We start from the raw sequence: 23475 nt of genomic DNA, 5'->3' as shown, positions 1-23475 counted from the left end.
ATTGAGACAAGTTTTCAGGCCTTGCATAGACATTTTTTATTTTATTTTTTAAAAATTTTATTTATTTTTTTATTTTACTGAATATATTGTAAGACATTAGTGTTAAATCTTGAAAAATGTGGGCAATTTTGCATATAGTATACATAAGAAGTATATATAACACAAATACATAAACTGTTCCTTGGAAAAGAATTCAACAGATCTTACAAAGCATGAGAGTATTATGCAGAGCAGATCGTTTGTCGCGTGCGGAGAGGGTAGAGATGTGACTAATCAACATGGTAATTATTTCTGCACTGGCATGAATTCTTTTTTTTTCTTGCGTTTCGTCTCTCGTTATTTCTGTCTTTCTTTTGTTTCAAGGAACTTGCGTGACATTGAGCAGAGTGAGGAGGAGGAAGAAAAATCCCCGTTTGGCAAGACACGGCTACATGCTGAATTTTCCCTACAGCTAGTAATATCTGAAGTTCTGCCTGCCCTCACAGTATTGTTTGAGGGAGGAATTCGTATCATTTCCTCTGGACTTTTTTGTTGTCATTAATACATCATTCTTTTTTGGTGGTACGGTTTAGAGGATTCATCACTTTTTTTTATGCATAGTAAGAATTACACTGGCCTTTATGTGTAAAACAGTTCCTAACATTGCTGTTGTTGTTGTTTGTATCTCCAGGTTTATGGTACAATAATGCGCCGGGATCATGAGTGTGTGGTACCACACCAACGGCCTGGAAGAACAATGCTACAGTAGGTGAGTGCTGAAATTGCACGTACACACGCACGCTATAACCAGCTGGCACGAGTCCACGCCATCCCAAACATCCAGAGTTCCCAGTGAAAACAAGCCACTTCCTCTCCACCCATACCCCCCTTCAGCGGGATGATAAGTTCAGAGTCTTGCAGCAATGGGAAATCTGGCTCCAAGATAAAGATTGTAGGGTTTTATGGGAGGACCAGGCTGTAGATATCAGAAGAAACAAAAGCACATACAGGTACCAACAAAATGCAAGGCCAGTATTTCCAGATTCTGCAAATGGTCCAGTTTAAGATTAGATGATGCTGCTGGTGACAGATTCCCAGAATGCCTCACAAAACGAAACTCAGTTCCAGTTGGAATGCTTTTGGAGATTATAAAAAAATTAAAGTGGATTAAACTAAACGGTAAAAGACTTGATTTTTATATAGTTTCTTATAGTTTTATTATAGACTAAAAATAATTTGTTGAAATAAATGTTAAAACTAAAATTAAATAAACAAAATTAAACTTATTTCAGCTAGTTGTCAAGTAACATTTTTCATTTTTTCTTTATTTTTAAAATACTAAAAAAACTAAAAAATATTAAAAACTATGTAGACATATTTAATAATAATAATAATAATAAAATAATAATAACAATAAATATCAAAACGTAAATTAAATGTAAATATTAAAATTATAACTCAAATTATAAAATGAATTAAAACTGTGGACATATTTAAAAATAAATAAAAATCACACAACAAAAACTTAAGCTAAACTAAAATTTAAATGAAAGTACTAGAGCAACTAAAATTTAAACAACTGTAGACATATTTAAATAATAATAATAATAATAAAGACAAAAACACAACATTAAAAACTAAACAAAATTTAAATTGAAACACTAAAATAACTAAAATTATACAATGAATTAAAACTGCAAAAAATAAAATCAAACAAAAACTTAAACTAAAGTAAATTTAAATTAAATTAAAGTACTAAAGTAACTAAAATTTAAGCAATTAATAAAAACTATGTAGACATATACATTTTTTTAATTTTAACTACTAAATGAACAAAAATTAAACAATTAATAAAAACAACAAAGACATAAAAAATAATAAAAATGACAAAAACACAACAAAAACTAACCCAACAACAAAAAGTAAAGTGAAAACAGAAAGTATTATATTATAAGTAAAATAAAACCAAAAACTAATACTAATAGTATAAGTACATAACTGATATTATAATAACACTGAGACAGCAGGTCTCAGCATGGCATCTACACTCACAGAATTCCGAACTGAAAATCGGAACTTCTGTCATTTATAAAATTCTTTAAACCTCCTGTGCCATGTGTATTAATTTATTAAATAATCTAGCTATTAAGATTATGCTTTGGCTGTTAAAATTGTAGTCCTCTTAGCTCCATTTAAAAAGACGATGAAACTGAAGTAACAACAGATCTTTTCTTCTGCATTGTGACATACAGTTGAGTGAAATGGATTTTCCAGAAAGAAAATGATTTAAGGTGAAGACTTGATTCCATCTGTTGGTTGTTGATTGGACGGAGGCAGATCTGGATGCCAGTTTGCGGTTAGCAATCTAAATGACTGGAGAAGTCCAGTATACGTTACCAGAGAGAAGCCTGTTTTTTCACTGGAAGATTAAATTATGATATTTTGAGAATTATAAGGTCTTTTTTTTTTAAATGAAACATACACAGATTAATTGTTCAAAATAAGAACAACATGCATAAAGAACAAATTTAACAAATAATCCCCTAATTAAATCTATTCCACAAGTTTTCCTTTAAAATCACAAGTACAACCTTGAAGAAAGTGCAGTGATTGACCGCAGCTGCACTGATAGACAGTACCTGCACACAGAGGCACTAATGAGCGTTCGGCTTCACTGGCTGTAAAATCTTTCTCATGTCCCACTGAGCTGTTAAGGAAACATGAATCTCCTCTAGCAGCAGGAGCCAGACTGTTCAAGCAAGACCATCTCACACTGTTGCCATAACACGGCAGGAATGTCACCAGCACTTAGGCTGGAACCATTGAATATGAACATTACAGTAGATGTCAAAGATGATTCGCAGAAATGCACTGAAGGACAGTGACCTTCATCTAACCCACTGAAAACATGCAGGATGTGCAGGAGTGATGAAATACCAGTTTATTCATGTCTTATTGGGATGTAGGTGAAAGACTGATACTTTGTAGGATGGCAGCAGGTTACTCTTGGGTTTGCACATGGTAGTAGATCAGAGATTTCATATACAGTATTTTTCAAGACTTTGACAGATCACTCTTAATATTTAGGGGACTTTAATTTAATAGATATTTTATATATATATATATATATATATATATATATATATATATATATATATATATATATATATATATATATATATATATATGTGTGTGTGTGTGTGTGTGTGTGTGTGTGTATGTATATATGTATGTATGTATATGTATGTGTATGTGTGTGTATATATGTATGTATGTATGTGTATATATATATATACATATATATATATATATATATATATATATATATATATATATATATATATATATATGTGTGTGTGTGTGTGTGTGTGTGTGTGTGTGTGTGTGTGTGTGTGTAATATGCAATTCTGTCAGAAAATGCAACACTTCTCTCAGAAAATTGTTCCAATTGCAAATGTTTTGGTATTCACATGCTTATTGTTTTTGTTTGCACTGCAACAACACAAAAAAACAGAAGAAAAGTCAAACTTGATAAAATTTCATTTTCAAAATTTTATTTTCAAAATTTCATTTTCAAAATTTCATTTTCAATTTCAAAATTATTATAATTGCTTTTCAAGCATGTGATGCTCCTGTAATTTGTATTTAGACACACCTGTGGCAAGTAACAGGTGTGGGTGATATAGTAATCACACTTGCAACCAGTTAAAATGGAGAAAAGTTGACTCAACCTTTGTGTTGAGTGTCACACTGAGCATGGAGGAAAGAAAGAAGTGTAAAGAGTTGTCTGTGGATTTGAGAGAAAAAACATGGACAATCTCAAGGCTACAAGTCCTTCTCCAGAGATCTTAATGTTCCTGTGTCCACTGTGTGCAATATCATCAAGAGGTTTACAGCCCATGGCACTGTAGCTAACCTCCCTGGACGTGGACCGAAGAGCAAAATTAATGAAAAATTACAACGAAGGATTGTTCGAATGGTGGATAAAAAACCCTGATTAACTTCCAAACAAATTCAAGCTGATCTGCAGACACAGAGTACAACAGTGTCAGCTCGTGCTATCCGTCGCCATCTGAATGAAAAGGGACGCTATGGTAGGAGACCCAGGAGGACACCACTGCTGAACACAAAGGCATAAAAAAGCAAGACTGGAGTTTGCCAAAACTTCTGTGACAAAACCACAATCCTTCTGGGAGAACGTACTGTGGACAGATGAGACAAAAGTAGAGCTTTTTGGTAAAGGACATCATGGCACTGTTTACAGAAAAAGAAATGAGGCCTTCAAAGAAAAGAACACAGTCCCTACCAGGGCCGGAGTGGGATCCATTTTCAGCCCGGGAGTGTAATGCTCAAGACCAGCCCACCACCTATCCAACCCCCTCCCACCGGATAAATGAAGTGACAGATCTGTTCTTACTATCCTGTTATATTTATTTTTGACATGTTTCAATAAAAAAATATGAATAATGTAAATATGGCCATAAATATCAATAAAAAATCACATACTGAGTTTTCTGCAACAAGTAGTCCAACTGTTACATTATGAAAAAATGGTTTGCATTCAAACGAAAATAAAGTAGTGCAGTAAGAAATTTTTGCACTATTGTTTTTTTTATATATATATCCACGTCAATGTAATAAATAAAATAATTAAATAAATTATATGAAACATTTCTGCTACAAAACATACAACTGTAACATTATAAAAATTTAAAAAAAGTTCAATTCAAAATTGAAAGCTGCCAAGCAGTCATCAATAACTAAATGGAAAATCAGTAAGCATCTCGAACGAAAGAAAGAAAGAAAGAAAGAACAGGCTAAAATCACTTTTAATTGAAACAGACAATCAATAGAAAAATTACTATCCATTTTATTCTTCCCGCGATTAGCGCACTCTGGCTAACTCACACCACAGCATTAATGGTTTTGGTTTGTCTCCATGGCAACGACCTGGGACACGCGCTTGTGTAGAGGAAGAGAGAGAGCGCGCGCACTCTGACAACAGAAAACGTAACATTTTAATGTTAAATTCAAATCTAGTGATATTAGCTTAGTTATCAGCCACACAGTAACTTTAACACATAGACGTTATTCTGTGTATGTAAAAAAATTAAAATAAATTTTAAAAAAGCAGGTGAGTCTGCCGGCCCAATTTATGAGCGGGGCAGAGCGGCCCACCGGGAATTCTCCCGGTTCTCCCGATGGCCACTCCGGACCTGGTCCCTACAGTCAAACATGGTGGAGGTTCAAAGATGTTTTGGGGTTGCTTTGCTGCTTCTGGATCTATATATATAACACACACATACACATACACATACACATACATACATATATATGTATATGTATATGTGTGACCCTGGACCACAAAACCAGTCTTAAGTCGCTGGGGTATATTTGTAGCAATAGCCAAAAATGCACTGTATGGGTCAGAATTATAGATTTTTCTTTTATGCCAAAAATCATTAGTATATTAAGTAAAGATCATATTCCATGAAGATATTTTGTCAATTTACTACTGTAAATATATCAAAACGTCGTTTTTGATTAGTAATAAGCATTGCTAAGAATTCATTTGGACAACTTTAAAGGCGATTTTCTCAATATTTTGAATTTTTTGCACCCTTAGATTTCAAACTATTTTCAAATAGTTGTATCTCGGCCAAATATTGTCCTATCATAACAAACCATACATCAATGGGAAGCTTATTCATTCAGCTTTCAGATTATGTATACATCGGAATTTCGAAAAATTGACACTTAATTGGTTTTGTGGTCCAGGGAGAGAGACACACAGACACACACACACACACACACACACATTTACATTTACATTTAGTCATTTAGCAGACGCTTTTATCCAAAGCGACTTACAATTGGGGAATACATCGAGCGATTAATCTTGAAGAGGCAATCAGACATACGAAGTGCTTGCAACACCAAGTCTCAGACATTGTTCAAATAAATACAAACTACCAAAGGAAGGAATAAGTAAAGATAATTTTTTTTTTTTTTTTTTTAAGTTTAGGATGAAGTCAAGTGCTGTCGAAAGAGATGAGTTTTCAGTTGTTGCTTGAAGATTGACAGGGATCCAGCATTCCGGATAGAGGTGGGAAGATCGTTCCACCAGCCAGGAATGGTGAATGAGAATGATCTAGAGAGTGATTTTGCGCCTCTCTGTGATGGTATCACGAGGCGTCGCTCACTAGCAGATCTCAGATTTCTGGAGGATGTAGTTTGTTAATAGAGAGTGCAAGTAAACGGGTGCTGAGCCAGTGGTTGTTCTATATGCAAGCATCAGTGTCTTGAACTTGATGCGAGCCGTGATTGGTAGCCAGTGCAGGGAGATAAAGAGAGGTGTAACATGGGCTCTTTTGGGCTCGTTGAAGACCAGTCGTGCCGCTGCATTCTGAATCATTTGTAGAGGTTTGACTGTATTAGACGGAAGTCCAGCCAGAAGAGCATTGCAATAGTCCAGCCTAGAAATGACAAGGGCCTGGACAAGAAGTTGTGCAGCATGCTCTGTCAGAAAGGGCCTGATCTTTCTGATGTTATATAGTGCAAACCTGCAAGATCGAGCAGTTTTTGTAATGTGGTCTTTGAAGGTCAGCTGATCATCAAAGATTACACCAAGATTTCTGACCGAAGTTGATGGGGTTCCACACACCCCTACACACCTCAATAAATTAGAATGTCGTGGAAAAGTTCATTTATTTCAGTAATTCAACTCAAATTGTGAAACTCGTGTATTAAATAAATTCAATGCACACAGACTGAAGTAGTTGAAGTCTTTGGTTCTTTTAATTGTGATGATTTATGCTCACATTTAACAAAAACCCACCAATTCACTATCTCAACAAATTAGAATGCTTCATAAGACCAATAAAAAAAAACATTTTTAGTGAATTGTTGGCCTTCTGGAAAGTATGTTAATTTACTGTACATGTACTCAATACTTGATAGGGGCTCCTTTTGCTTTAATTACTGCCTCAATTCGGCGTGGCATGGAGGTGATCAGTTTGTGGCACTGCTGAGGTGGTATGGAAGCCCAGGTTTCTTTGACAGTGGCCTTCAGCTCATCTGCATTTTTTAGTCTCTTGTTTCTCATTTTCCTCTTGACAATACCCCATAGATTCTCTACGGAGTTCAGGTCTGGTGAGTTTGCTGGCCAGTCAAGCACACCAACACCATGGTCATTTAACCTACTTTTGGTGCTTTTGGCAGTGTGGGCAGGTGCCAAATCCTGCTGGAAAATGAAATCCGCATCTTTAAAAAGCTGGTCAGCAGAAGGAAGCATGAAGTGCTCCAAATTTCTTGGCAAACGGGTGCAGTGACTTTGGTTTTCAAAAAACACAATGGACCAACACCAGCAGATGACAATGAACCCCAAATCATCACAGACTGTGGAAACTTAACACTGGACTTCAAGCAACTTGGGCTATGAGCTTCTCCACCCTTCCTCCAGACTCTAGGACCTTGGTTTCCAAATGAAATACAAAACTTCCTCTCATCTGAAAAGAGGACTTTGGACCACTAGGCAACAGTCCAGTTCTTCTTCTCCTTAGCTCAGGTAAGACGCCTCTGACATTTGTCTGTGGTTCAGGAGTGGCTTAACAAGAGGAATACGACAACTGTAGCCAAATTCCTCGACACGTCTGTGTGTGGTGGCTCTTGATGCCTTGACCCCAGCCTCAGTCCATTCCTTGTGAAGTTCACCCAAATTCTTGAATTGATTTTGCTTGACAATCCTCATAAGGCTGTGGTTCTCTCGGTTGGTTGTGCATCTTTTTCTTCCACACTTTTTCCTTCCACTCAACTTTCTGTTAACATGCTTGGATACAGCACTCTGTGAACAGCCAGCTTCTTTGACAAGGAATGTTTGTGGCTTACCCTCCTTGTGAAGGGTGTCAATGATTGTCTTCTGGACAACTGTCAGCTCAGCAGTCTTCCCCATGATTGTGTAGCCTAGTGAACCAAACTGAGAGACCATTTTGAAGGCTCAGGAAACCTTTGCAGGTGTTTTGAGTTGATTAGCTGATTGGCATGTCACCTTATTCTAATTTGTTGAGATTGTGAATTGGTGGGTTTTTGTTAAATGTGAGCCAAAATCATCACAATTAAAAGAACCAAAGACTTAAACTACTTCAGTCTGTGTGCACTGAATTTATTTAATACACGAGTTTCACAATTTGAGTTGAATTACTGAAATAAATGAACTTTTCCACGACATTCTAATTTACATACATATACTGCTGTGCAAAGGTTTATCATGTGCATTAGTATCTTAAGCCAATTTCGTTGTTTTTCTGAGAAAATAATGGGTCGTCTCAACCGTAACTTCAAAAAACCCAGATGAAACCAAGGCAGAACACTGTATAACACCAGTTACGGTTCTTTCACTTTGTGTGGAACGCTCAAAATTAGTTATGGTGTTCTGCCTTTGTTTTAATGACCATTAATCTGACCACTGGCCCTTATCAATCATGGCCTCCTAATAATCCCCATCCACTTGATTGGCTCTATGACTCTCTCTCCTCTCCACCTGTATCTGGTGTGTGGTGAGTGTACTGGCGCCGTTGTCCTGTGGCTGCCGTCGTATCATCCAAGTGGATGCAGCACACTGGTGGAGGTTGAGAAGAGACCCCCCGACATGATTGTAAAGTGCTTTGGGTGTACAGCAATACACAATAAAGCGTTATATAAATGCATCATCTCATTCATTCATTAAAGACTGCCGCGTTTTAGTTACGGTGTAACTTGTAGCCTACACTTTTATATCTGATCTGTCACTGAAGCACTTTATTAGACAAATAAATTAGCAGCTCCATATAACAAAGCACTGTATAGATTAGATATCTTGGCAGCAAATCGTGAATAACCTTTAAAGATTTTTTTTATTATTATTATTTCCTTTTTGTAATGCAGATCATTCACCAGGCTGTCTCTTCTAGTTGGACAGATGTGGACTAGAATGCCGTCACATAAAATCAGTACTAACAGTTCGCAATTAAATCCATATCCTACCTTGTAACCTGATAAAATCAATCCCTAGCGATGAACGTCGCTGGAGATGTTTAATCCACAAGCATGCTTGCTGGCATTCACACCACAAGTCGTCCTTTTAGGTTAGACTGTTTTCATTCAAGTCTATATAAAAGCAATTACGCGATGTCTAGCATTCTTTAACATTATTGAGCATAGCAAATAAATTGGTTGCAAAACGTTATCCACTCATATGTTTAACTTTTAGTCTTCTTGTTACGGTCAAAAAAAAAAAAAAAACAATTAATACAGTCACATTTCTCTATGCAATAGCCTATATGACGTAGTCCCATGATCACTAGAATTTATACAGGTGTACTGTAACGATTTTGTAAATGGTGATCAGCAACCAAATATTGATAATGTGGAAGTTACTGTCTTTTGCCCTGGTGTGACTTCTCACGTTTTGCAGACAATGCAAAGGCAGAGTACAGTAACTTCAAAATAGGGGTAAAAATCAAGTTTGAGATAATTTTTTTAATGTATATAATTTTCATTACTAAATCATCTAATTGCCAAATTTCCAGTGTCCTACTTATAATTAATTTGGCTGGACAAATAAAAAACTTTAAAGTCATTTTTCTCAGTTTCACACTCTAGCGAGTTAAGGTCTTTTGCCTTTGTAGGGCAATAATATATATATAAGTAAAAATTGTTTTATTTGACAAGGATGCATTACATTGAAAGTGAGTGACAGCACAGACATTTACATTGTTACAAATAAATAAAAACAAAGAAATTAATACATAAAGAGACAAAATAATAATAATAAACATTTTCAAATAAACACTGTTCTTTTAAACTTCCTTTCCATCAAAGAATCCTAAAAAAAGAAGTATCACAGTCTCCAAAAAATATTAAGCAACACAACTGGAGTAAAATAATACATTACATTTTAAAATACTCCACAGAAAGTAATTATGTTTTAAAATATATTCAAATAGAAAACAGTTGTTTTCAATTGTAATAATATTTCATAATATTTCTGTTTTTACCGTATTTTTGACCAAATAAATGCAGCCTTTGGTGAGTATAATAAAACATTAAAAAATTGTACTGACTTTAACTTATTTTAAACTTACTTTTGTCTTATTTTTGCTATATTCATATAGTTTTAATTGCCTTGTCCTGTATTATTTCCATAATAATTTTTTTATATTGATATTTTTATATCCCTTGCTATTCTATATCATCATATAGGGACACAAATGGCAGGTTTCGTGTGAATAATGCAAGAATACTTAATACTTTTATGGATAGATAGTTTTTAAGACAGAAGGGAGGAAATAATTACTGGACCATGACCCTTTTGTTTGGGCTTTTGCATTCCCAAGTCCTCCAAAAGTACTATGCTCTATTAATTCTGATATTTCTCTAATTAGATCGGTCATTTGTTTTGTCGCTGTGGACTGCAGATCAGTCCTTCTGTTGTGAAATGAAAAGGTCTCAGTGGAACAGAAGCTGCCCCTCGGCGGCCCCAAAAACACAAACCCGAATTCACCTCACCGCAGACCCTCTGCACACAAACACATAGACGTGATTTGGGAGTTTTATCCTCATTAAAGCCTCATTCCATTATATTTTCTGTAAAGCACACAACTTTGTATTTTTACAGATCTGATGTCAAGCTTTAAATGTGTCTTTTGACATTCATTTGAGTTCACATGAGTTCATTTAGCAAAATTCTTCAATTCTACCTCAGTGGGGAAAAAAGGTTAAAAACTAAATTATGGTATAGTAAAAACTTTGTGTTGTAAAAACTACACTAAGAATGTAAGTGAACCTCATAAAGAAAAAAGTGTAATATGACCCCTTTTAACATTTTAAATGCTGGTGAGGGTAATTTAATTTAATTTAATTTAATTTAATTTAATTTAATTTAATTTAATTTAATTTAATTTAATTTAATTTAATTTAATTTAATTTAATTTAATTTAATTTAATTTAATTTAATTTAATTTAATTTAATTTAATTTAATTTAATTTAATTTAATTTAATTTAATTTAATTACCCTCACCAGCATTTTATTTTATTTTATTTTTATTTTATTTTATTTTATTTTATTTTATTTTATTTTATTTTATTTTATTTTATTTTATTTTATTTTATTTTATTTTATTTTATTTTATTTTATTTTATTTTATTAATTGTTTTATTTCTCGGTGTAATACATTGTTGAATTCTGACAGTATGCATGTTTAAGGTCGGTCACCTCCGTAACGGTTGCTAGGGGTGTATTTGGTTGCTGTGTTGCTTCAGTGAGTGAGAAAGGAGGTGTTGCCACAGGTAATGTGAAAAGGAGAATGGCTGGCCTGTCAGTCTGGATTATATGTGTCTCGCTGCACTTTGATGTGCCGTGACCGTCTGAAGCAATGCACACACTACTTCCTGCCACTGCTGGCCTGTGTGTGACTGTGTTTATACAAACTTTCTTAAACTAGAAAAGATTAGAATTCTCAGAGTTGACAGCCATGATGTATTTTCATGCTAATTATCATGCTGAAAGCTGTTCCAAACCTGTATGATTTCCTTTCCTCCTAGAAAAACGAAAGGAGACCTTTAGCAGAATTTTCATTCTGATGTTCCTGTAAATCCAGAACAGAGCCTGCCATGGTTAAAAAATGAACTGATTTTTAAAAATTACGGTCACACATTATATTAGGTGGCCTTAACTACTATGTACTTACATCAAAAAATAAGTACAATGTACTTATTGTGTTCATATTGTATTGCAGAACACATTTGCTGCTATTGAGGTGGGATACGGGTAAGGTTAGGGACAGGTTTGGTGGTATGGGTAGGTTTAAGGGTGGGTTTAGGTGTAAGGGATGGATCAACAGTGTAATTATAAATGTAATTACATAAATTAATTACAGATGTAATTACATAAAGGTAGTATTAGCAATATAAGTACAATGTAAGAACATTTATGGACACAATAAGTGTATTGTACCAAATGATTAATTTAAATGTAAGTACATAGTAGTTAAGGCCACCTAATATAAAGTGGGACCAAAATTACATTTTCAATTCAACTCAAATCAATTAAACAAATCCAAAGATTATATCTTTAGAATTTTATAAATGATAGCAGTTCCCATTACAGTTAAGAATGATGTGAACATACATTTTGTGAAAAAAGTGTAATATGACCCCTTTTTAACATTTTAAATGCTGGTGAGGGTAATTTAATTTAATTTAATTTAATTTAATTTAATTTAATTTAATTTAATTTAATTTAATTTAATTTAATTTAATTTAATTTAATTTAATTTAATTTAATTTAATTTAATTTAATTTAATTTAATTTAATTTAATTTAATTTAATTTAATTTAATTTAATTTAATTTAATTACCCTCACCAGCATTTTATTTTATTTTATTTTATTTTATTTTATTTTATTTTATTTTATTTTATTTTATTTTATTTTATTTTATTTTATTTTATTTTATTTTATTTTATTTTATTTTATTTTATTTTATTTTATTTTATTTTATTAATTGTTTTATTTCTCGGTGTAATACATTGTTGAATTCTGACAGTATGCATGTTTAAGGTCGGTCACCTCCGTAACGGTTGCTAGGGGTGTATTTGGTTGCTGTGTTGCTTCAGTGAGTGAGAAAGGAGAGGTGTTGCCACAGGTAATGTGAAAAGGAGAATGGCTGGCCTGTCAGTCTGGATTATATGTGTCTCGCTGCACTTTGATGTGCCGTGACCGTCTGAAGCAATGCACACACTACTTCCTGCCACTGCTGGCCTGTGTGTGACTGTGTTTATACAAACTTTCTTAAACTAGAAAAGATTAGAATTCTCAGAGTTGACAGCCATGATGTATTTTCATGCTAATTATCATGCTGAAAGCTGTTCCAAACCTGTATGATTTCCTTTCCTCCTAGAAAAACGAAAGGAGACCTTTAGCAGAATTTTCATTCTGATGTTCCTGTAAATCCAGAACAGAGCCTGCCATGGTTAAAAAATGAACTGATTTTTAAAAATTACGGTCACACATTATATTAGGTGGCCTTAACTACTATGTACTTACATCAAAAAATAAGTACAATGTACTTATTGTGTTCATATTGTATTGCAGAACACATTTGCTGCTATTGAGGTGGGATACGGGTAAGGTTAGGGACAGGTTTGGTGGTATGGGTAGGTTTAAGGGTGGGTTTAGGTGTAAGGGATGGATCAACAGTGTAATTATAAATGTAATTACATAAATTAATTACAGATGTAATTACATAAAGGTAGTATTAGCAATATAAGTACAATGTAAGAACATTTATGGACACAATAAGTGTATTGTACCAAATGATTAATTTAAATGTAAGTACATAGTAGTTAAGGCCACCTAATATAAAGTGGGACCAAAATTACATTTTCAATTCAACTCAAATCAATTAAACAAATCCAAAGATTATATCTTTAGAATTTTATAAATGATAGCAGTTCCCATTACAGTTAAGAATGATGTGAACATACATTTTGTGCATAACCTGTAAAACCCATTTCAATCTGCATCATCTCATCAGGTCTAAAATATATATATATTTTTAAATATATTTAATAATGAATATTAAAATAAACCTTTAAGAATCATTTAAATGGAATTGAATCAATTAATTGTTAATTTAATAAAAAAAATATATATAAATTGTAATTTAATAAATGTTTAATAGACTTTGAATATGAAATAAACTTTTAGTAAATATTTAATTATAATTAAAACAAATTATGATTTTATATTTTTGTAATAATTATTTTTTAAATTTTATAAACTGTTAAAATATGTAACATAATTGGAGTTTAGGATATAAAATAAAATATACAACTTGTAATACATCTTTTAATTAAATACATTTGTTAATTTAATAACAATTTAATTATGTATATAACATTTTTAATGATTATATATGTTAGAAGTTTTGTAATTTTTGAAAGAAGAATTTGCTTAAATAAGCAGATTTGCACAGTGTTCTGCAGCTCAGTCTGAACATCATTTATTCTATAAATGTGAATTTATGAATGACATGTGAAAAGACCTTCCTCTAATCTTCATTGATAAAAGGGTTATTTCTTTTTTTGGACGTGTTGGAGGACAGCTGTATATGTGGGTGTGTGTGTCAGTCTCTGTGGATGTTTTTACAGTGCAGCACATTTAGTTCTTTGTAGTTTACAAATGCAAGCAGGTCACAGAATCGGTGTCAGTGTGAATGGAACACACCAGACTGGATTGGCCAGATGAGGGGGAAGAGGCAGTTCGCTCACACGCACACATACACCAGCAAACACCCACAATACCACTCTCTAGGATTACTGTCTCTTTTTTTATTGTGCTCCGGTCACTGTGACCATGCAAACAATACACTACAGTGTGCCAGAAGATCAGCTGCACTGTTTAATTCAAGCATGTGAAAGTACAAGCTGTGAGTCAGGACAGGCAAAACTCTGCTGTATTGTTATTGCTCTTTGTCACTGCACATGGGAGCTAAATTTGAGTTTCTGTCATGTTTGTATTGTCTCAGTACTGCCATCGCTCCACCCTAGCAACTCCCTAACAACCATATTCTCACGAAAAGCACAGAGGAACTGAAACTTTCTCTTCTGTCATGTCATGCTTTTGTGGATCTTAGAATGTTTGTCATGTTCTCATCCTCCTTATGAATGAAATATTGATCACTCTAATTTATGAATTAGATATTGCATGGAGAAAGAAAAAACAGAGACCACACTGACAACAAAGTTTTATGATTTATTTGGATAATATAAAATAATTTCAAGTAAATAAATAAATGAAAATTCCACAATTAATTAATAATTGAATAAAATGCAAAATAGAAGTTTTTCACTGGAATGTTAAAATATATTTTTTTCTTTTTGTCTTTCTATTTTGTCTTTCTTACCCCCTTTTTTAACATAACAATTGTTAAATGACTAAATATGAATTAAATATTTCTGTATGCTAATTTCAATTGATTTATTTTACATATATTTTATAAATAAGCCATAAAATGAATCACCATTGGTCACAATGTATGTATTTTACATACAAACAAGCAAATAAATAAATACAATATATAAATATTCCACTGTAAATTAATTAATTATTTATTTAAAAATACAATACTGGACTTTTTGACTTCATTGTTTCTAGCAAATTGTAATTTTCTCCTGGTGCAAAGCCACACTCTAGTATAATGTATCGTTAAGATGAGCAAGTACAATACTCTTTGCTAAATGAACTTTTACGACCTCTGTCCCTTATTCAACAATACAACTGCAGTATCTCATTTCACTGTGTTTACAGTTACACAGACACTGACAGGCAAAAGGCTCTTCACTTGTGACATAAACTTAGTATTCTCATATTTCTCTCTTATTAATGATTGTTACCTTGAAGTGATAATGTGCTTCATTGCTGTTAGAATGACATTTTCTCATGCTTATTTTTATTTGTTGGCCTATTTATTTATAGTGGCTTGTTTGTTTGTTTGGTTGTTTCACCTGTTTAATTTATTCTTGACTATGTATGTATTTATTTAATACACATATTTTTAAGTATGTTTGCTTGTTAGTTTATTTATTTGTTTAACCTATATTTTATGTTTTGGGGGAATATGCTTTTTTTTTTATTTTTGGCCTATTTATAGTGGCTTGATTGCTTATTTATTTATTTAAAACAGATTTATTTATTAATTTACTTACTTGCTTATGTATTTAGTTTGTTCGTTTATTTATTTATTTATTGCACCTGTTTAATTTATTTTTGACTATGTATTTATTTATTTAATACACCTTTTAAAGTTTTTTTTTTTTTTTTGCCTATTTACAGAGGGTTATTTATTTATTTATTTTAAGTGTTTTCTAAGACAGCTGACTGTCATATACTGACATGGTAATGATGAAGGCCTTGTGATCGCGCTCACGTGCATAAACAAGCTGGTTTGTCTTATTTACTTTTGTACTCAAACAAGTGTACCATTATCAGCCTTTCTCAGTTTACTTTCTACTTTGCATCAAGTTTACAGTCATATTTTGTAAACATGTTTCGTATTATCCTCTGACTGTATAATACTGCCCTGCCTAGGATTAAAGTTTTGATTTCTCGCCAGCCAGTTGCCGTAGTGACAGTTGTAAATCTCTGCTTTAATTTATAGCAGGTCAATAAATTCAACACGTTTACATCAGCCTGGTGACGCATTGTTGTTTTGGCTGTGTTTGTGTGTTGCTATTTGATGTCAACATTGATGGTTTTCAGCTTACATTAGTATGTGTATCTGTCATTAACGAATCAGTTCACCCAAACATGAAAATTCAGTAATTTACTCATGGTTTTTGAAACACACATGATTTTGTTTCATCCATGGAACTTAAAAACATTGTAAATCGACTACTAAAACAACACAGGCCATGCATGCAAATAAATAACGCAGTCATTGGGAACAATTTATTCATAGTGAATTTCCCTTATGCTGTTCATCTGTAATTCATTTTCCTCGCAACCAAGAACTAAAATAGATGGCATTTGAAGAGTTAGCTCTTATATATAGACCCAAAGGCCATCAGATCATCAGATAATGGACTTTCCATGAATGTTCTCCTTTTTGCATGTTGCATGTATTGAAATCTCATTTATGGGAAAACTTTGCAGAGTTCATCATTTCGCTAGCTGGTGTCTATCCATCCTCTCCAGTTTCAGTGACAGCTCCTATTATTCCCCTGACACTAGTCTTTGAGAGAGATTCTAGCAGATATTTTGTTTGTTTTGGACAGATCTTCTCTGGGGTGAAGATTGTATAGACTTGTTTGTGGCAGACGGTGTGAATTTGCTTTTGGATGTAAGAAAATGCAATCTATCCTGATGGTTGCTAGAGATCAGTGTGGTGCCATTTTGTCTGTGTCTATTATCAAGCGATTTACAACTTCCTGGTATTTTGTTATGTCACCCAAAAGCAAAGAAAAAAGGCTGAAGTTCATGAAAAGTAAGAGGTAAATATAAGCCGAGGATCCAGTGTCATTTTGATACTGATTCACACGCAAGATGCTGCAATCTTATGTAGATCTTGTCTTTGGGGTGTTTCATTGTACATAGAAACTTATTGCAAATATTTAGGCTCACTACCAGGATAATAATTATTGATATTGGTAAGCCATATAGAGGATAAGCATACTTATTTTGTGTGTACTTGTTACACAAAACATTACTTATTTTTATGTATTTTTGTGATACCCTTCACTTTAGTCTTTATAACCTCGCTTTCTTTCTTTCTTTCTTTCTTTCTTTCTTTTTTTTTTTTGCATGATTAGACTGATTCAGATGCAATAGATTTAGATTAACTTTTTTTTTTTTTTTTTAAATTTGAGGATTAAAAAATAAATACTAAAACTGAAATAAAATGATAAATATATAGACATGTAAGACAAATTTAAGACAAAAAACTACTAAAAATGACAAAAACACAAATGTACTAAAACGAAAAATAAAAATTGATTCAACGTATTAATTAAAACTATAATATTATTTCTCTCTCTCTCTCTCTCTCTCTCTCTCTCTCTATATATAGATATATATATATATGTGTGTGTGTGTGTGTGCGTATACAGAAAATTAAGGTTGGATGGAAATTTGTTCATTATAGTAGACTTAAGATAAATATCTGTAGTTTATATCAATATAAATAGATCATACCTCTGGAATATGATTTGCATTGCGTTAAACAACTTCTACATAAAATTTTCCATAGGTATAATATATCTATCTGATATCATCATTTGACATAAATAAACACTTTTGTTAAAACAGTTCCTTATTTTATATTTTCTTCAAAAATGCTTCGGTAATGTGATACTGGAGTAAAAGGGCATCATTGTTGAACTGGAGTTCCCCTCTCATCAGCTTCATGTTTCTATCACTCAGTGGACGTCTGCCATTAGATATCTTATTAATGACCGTCTAAAGCTCATAATGAAGCAGATAGACCATGAGAACTCTAATCACATGTTCCTGGTGCCTTTTGCATTGCCTCAATGACCATATTCACATGCACATTTATAAATATTATTTATACATTATAAAGTTTATAATTAATATTATGAATATTGCATAATATGAATATGGAATTAATGTTTAATGTACAGTGGCATGCAAAAGTTTGCAGTATTAAGAACCAAGGGTTCCCAAACTTTTGAAGGGGGTTATTTTAATAATTTCAGCTATTTTTTTTTGTCTTGTGGACTAAATGTTAACATCTTTTATGTACAATATCTTACCCAGGACACTACTAGATAAAAAATAACATGCATTTTGTATGATCTCTCTTATTTTGTTAAAATTATTCAAATTTTCACAGATTCTTCAAGGGGTTCCCAAACTTTCATACACTCTCAGAAATAAAGGTACAAAAGCTGTCACTTTTCAAAAGGTACACTTTTGTACCTATTAGGTTCTAATATGTACACTTTAAGTACAAAAATGTACCTTTAAGGTACCAAAATGGACTCTTAAGGTACAGACATGTGCCTTTTGAAAAGGTACCGCCCCAGTGACAGCTTTTGTACCTTTATTTCTGAGAGTGCATGCCACTGTATATGACCTTGAGTAAGTACATTTTTCTTAAGAAATTAATACTTTTATTCAGCAAGGATGCATTAAGACTGATAAATTTATTTAGTTTTAAAGCTATTCAAATAAACATTTCTGCAATATATATATATATATATATATATATATATATATATATATATATATATATATATATATATATATATATATATATATATATATATATATATATATATATATATTGACCGTAATCAGAAATGTTTCCTGAGCACAAAATCAGCATATTACAATGATTTCTGGAAGGATCACGTCACACTGAAGACTGGTGTAATGATGCTGAAACTGATTTAAACATTTTAACATATAATTAAATGGAAACCAGTTCTTTAAAAAAAAAAAAATGTTTTACAATAATACTGCTTTTTAATAAAATAAATGAGGACTTGGCGAGCATAAAATACTTTTTTTTTTTTTAATAATAAACAAAATAATAATTGTACGCTGATGGGTGAGTTGAACAGGATGTCAAAACATGATGCTGTCTATGATTTCATAACATTATATTATAAAACGTATAGATACTTTTCAGTATTGAATTAATTGAATTCTATTTCTAATTTCAAAATTTTCTTTTCTTTTTTTTTCTTCCACAGAGCAGGTCACAACCGAGCATGGTATTGCTTTCTCCATGAAGGATAGCTGTGGTATGCATGGAAATTCTTGCTGGTCTTTTTGCTAGTGTTTGTAACGGTATGTATTGTTGTTGGGTGTGGACTGTGTAGTTTAATGTCCATAAGCCCATCTGGTTTATGATGTGTTGGTATCCCTCTCACTCCATGACTCTAATGGAAGCGTTGACTCAGGTAATCAACAGCTTGAGGAGGGAGAAAACAGCCAGCGTTCAGCTGGAGTGACTTCAGCGTTGAGTGATATACAATCACTAATCATAAAGGATGCAGGAACTTCCCCTCTACATTCTCAGTCTCTGACTGAGGGCCTCGTTCACTTCTGCCTGTCCAACTGTGCAGGTAACTAGAGCTTTTTAAGTTAAAAGTAAGAATAAATGTTATATTATTATTATTATATAACTTTAATTTATGCCATGGTCTGTCTGAATACTCGATTCTGATTGGCTGGCAGGTGTTGATTAAATTCGTTGAACCGCACAGGTAGTTCCAGGTCAGTTTAATCACGTTCTATATTAATGCGCTTCCTATAAACATTGGTATCCATAGTAACATACAGTTACAGTTGAATAGTAATACAGACGAAAATAACCGTCATTTTTATCGTTCCGGTCAAATATTGCATCGCAAATATTGTTAACATATTTAATATGTGAATGCTGGCAAATGACCATGGCATAAACGGGATAATCAACGGCTAGCTGTGCATTAAACGATTTGAATGCACGACGTGGAGGCGAAGAACCTCCGCGAAGTAAATCGCATCTTTAATCATATATTAAAGATGTTAATAATATTTGCGCTGCAATATTTGACGGCAACGATAAAAATGACGGTTATTTTCGTATGTATTACTATTCAACTGTAACTGTATGTTAGTATGGTTACCAATGTTTATAGGAAGCACATTAATATAGAACGTGATTAAACTGACCTGGAACTACCTGTGCGGTTCAACGAATTTAATCAACGCCTGCCAGCCAATCAGAATCCAGTATTCAGACAGACCATGGCATAATTCAAGATGAACACTTGCTTGAAGTGCTCCAACTTAATGTGGGTTTACTTATTATCCATTCATAGTTTTGTAGAAAAATCATGCTAAAATGTGAGTATCAAATATTATGCATTAGGCTTTTGTATAACGTTTATGTGTTATCATATGCGTTACATTATGTTTTGCCCCCACAAAACAAAAAACAAACAAACAAAAACTGCAGAGCTTTTATTGTAAATGTAAACATTTTACTAATATTTTTGGGAGTAAATTGTTACATTTGTTTTTCATTTCTTTTTTCTGACATGCATATCAGGCTCATATGTCAAGTCGGTAAAATGATTATAAAACCAAGGTAAAATGATTATTATTCATGTGCAGGTCAGGTGATCTCAACATAACGCCCTTCATAAAGATCAGCTAACCTTTCAAATGAGTATTTTCAGGCTTTTCACATCATGCGAGTTATGCGAGTAAGAACATTATAAAACATTTCCTAAAAGTAGCTACTATTTATTTATTTAGGTGCAACATTTAAAAAAAAAAACACACTTTAATTAACTGATTAAAAATATGTGTTAAAATGAAACATTTTCATATGATCATCTCTCATGCAGTTATAAAATGAAAGCCAAATTGCCACTTTCAGTGCAGGTGAATAATAAGAGAATTTTTTTGCTCTTGTTTAGTGACTCTCTGATGATATCACTCTTAATCATAATGCTTTATTGCTAACAGTAACGCAATATTTCAGCAATGCAATTTAATGATTTAAATTTGGCAATACAAGTTTTGACTCACTGATTCCACACAGACACAGTAGTGTGAACCGAGGCAACATTTCCCTGCTGAATACATGGTTGAAAGCAGGTGTGGAAGTACACTGAGATTTCTTCCAAACCACAGAGTGTGTTTGTGTAAGGTACTGAAAATGGCGCAATATCAGCAGATCTTGTGTTACATAAACGACACATTGAGCCAGAGTGCCACTACTGCCGTTGACAGTCAGGTTGCTGCAGCCTTGTTTTTCAATTAAATTTACAGAATGCTGTATCTTGAACACTCCCTCCGAAAGAACATCTGAATATGCCATTTGCTTTTCTCATGCAAATGACTGAGAGAATAAAGGATCCGTGCCCTCATGCACTTTCTGGATGTGTTGTTGCACAGGTGTTATCTGAGCTATTTAAACAGAAGGTGACCCGAACGCCGTGCTGTCTGTGGGGGAGGCTTGTGCTGAACACAGAGATCGCGTGTGACTGGAGACCTGGCCACCCACTGAGCTGAAACGCAAAACAGAGCACTGTGTGTGTGGAGAAGAGCAGCTAAAAGGTTTCCAGTGTCATTTCTCATGCACTTCAACACACGGCAAGCCATTTTGATACCAACTTTGACTAGTAAAAATTCCAAATTAAAACTGTAATGCAATTTTGACTATACTGTTAAAAACATTATCCATTAATTTTATGGACATTTCCATTACCCCTAAAACACAATGCAATGCAGTGCAAAATTCATAAAACACCTTCATATTAATTCAGTTCATTATGCCACCTTTACAGATTCTTTTAGTACTTCAAAGTAAATATGCAACTATGACCAGCAAAACTTATTATTATTATTATTTGTAAATTACTTGGATATCTATGAATATAAAAATAACAAATGACTAATGAAAATTAAATATAATATTGCTAATTGTTATTCTTACTTATTCTTACATATTTATAAGAAGTTATTATAGTTAACTAAAACCAAAACCATAAAAAAAATAAATAAATCATTACTTGAAACAAAATACATAAAAAATGTTTAGTTGCCAAAGGCAACATTTCTTGTTTTCATTTCATTTAGTCTTGTTATCAGAGTAACATTTCTCATTTTGATTTAGTTTAGCTAAATGCTAAAATTACTAAAATAAAAACAATATAGACCTTTTTATATAAAAACAACTAATATAAATGACAAAAACACATAAATTACTCAAACTGACTGAAATTAAAATAAAAACAGAAAACAGAAAAATTAATTCAAAACATTAATAAAAACTATATTATTGCAATTATACTAAAATAACACTTCTTGCTAGCTTAAATTGCATGATTAAAAAACGTCATTCTGATATTTGTTTCAGAAATGTCTAATAATTAAATCCAAAAATGATTAATTAATAAAAATATGAAATGCAGTTTCAATGTCAAACTGACACTGCACATAAACATTGCTGTTTAAAGTATTTGAAATTGCGTTTTATTTTTTAAAATTCCTATTCAAAATTCTATTATTGCTACTAACAGTATATGCATCCATCAGAAGGACTTTTTAAACGGAGTCTAAATCAGTGAACTGAGATTTGTTGCTGTAATTGCTGCAGTGTTTGTTTTGGTAGGCATCAATGCACTCTCTCACTCTCTCACACTTCCACTCCCTTAAACGTCTGTTTATAGAACGTGTTTTTGGAAGGAACGTTACATGAACAGGAATTGTTCTAACAGAGACTGGCATCCGTGCTATGAGCAGAATCTGCATGCGTGAGAAATGCTCCAATTTCTGATCGTGCTTAGAATGAGAGCAGAATGCAGTGACACATTTTTGCGTGTCAACGTTTGGCGCTGGGCCAGGTGCAAGTGCACGCAAGGTTACATAATGAGAGATCCGCCAGAGAGGGAGTGAGAAGTGTCATCTCAAGTGTCATTTTAATGCTCAAAGTAACAATACATGACACTTCCTCTGGATACAATAACTGCTCTCAATGTCTTCCTCTACATGCAAGCTGCACAGTAATCATCAACAGATAACAGATCTGCTTGCACAGCTTTTTTTTTTTTGTCATAATACATGCGTGTTTTAAATACAGATAACTCCTAAATCATAAAAGTGGTAGAATTAAACAATTTAAACAGTTTTCTCTGAACTAGCTTCACCTTTATGAGCTATTTTGACGTTTGAAGTGATTTTAATGGATGTATGAAGTCATACAGGTATGTTGAGTATCCACAGATTAATATGGTTTCACAACCAGAAAGTTTCCAAATACCCTTTGCCTTGAATCTGAACAGTATGTCATGATCTAAAACCTAACAAATGTGTATTTTTTTGTGAGATTGTTTGTTTGAAAAGTGTACTTTGAAATAAACAGCACTTTGGTTTGCAATTTTGTATGTAGGCCTAATACAATGAAATTAATGTATCGTGGCTCAAGTTTATAAA

General features: G+C 32.9%; 1 long non-coding RNA gene across 1 annotated transcript in view; it reads left to right on the top strand.

Moving 5' to 3' along the window:
• LOC131552233 (uncharacterized) overlaps window positions 1–21554 on the top strand; it is a 23179-nt gene extending 1625 nt beyond the window's left edge. The window contains exons 1-5 of the long non-coding RNA XR_009273930.1: window positions 1–561; window positions 671–748; window positions 19236–19332; window positions 19446–19610; window positions 21436–21554. The exon at window positions 1–561 is cut by the window's left edge and continues 1625 nt beyond it. This is a non-coding gene — a long non-coding RNA (uncharacterized LOC131552233). The remainder of the gene's footprint in view (window positions 562–670; window positions 749–19235; window positions 19333–19445; window positions 19611–21435) is intronic.
• The last annotated feature ends 1921 nt before the right edge of the window (window positions 21555–23475 follow it).

The sequence above is a fragment of the Onychostoma macrolepis genome, chromosome 13 (genome assembly GCF_012432095.1).
Source record: "Onychostoma macrolepis isolate SWU-2019 chromosome 13, ASM1243209v1, whole genome shotgun sequence".
In the NCBI taxonomy this organism is placed as follows: domain Eukaryota; kingdom Metazoa; phylum Chordata; class Actinopteri; order Cypriniformes; family Cyprinidae; genus Onychostoma; species Onychostoma macrolepis.
This window is presented reverse-complemented; position numbering and strand designations above follow the sequence as displayed.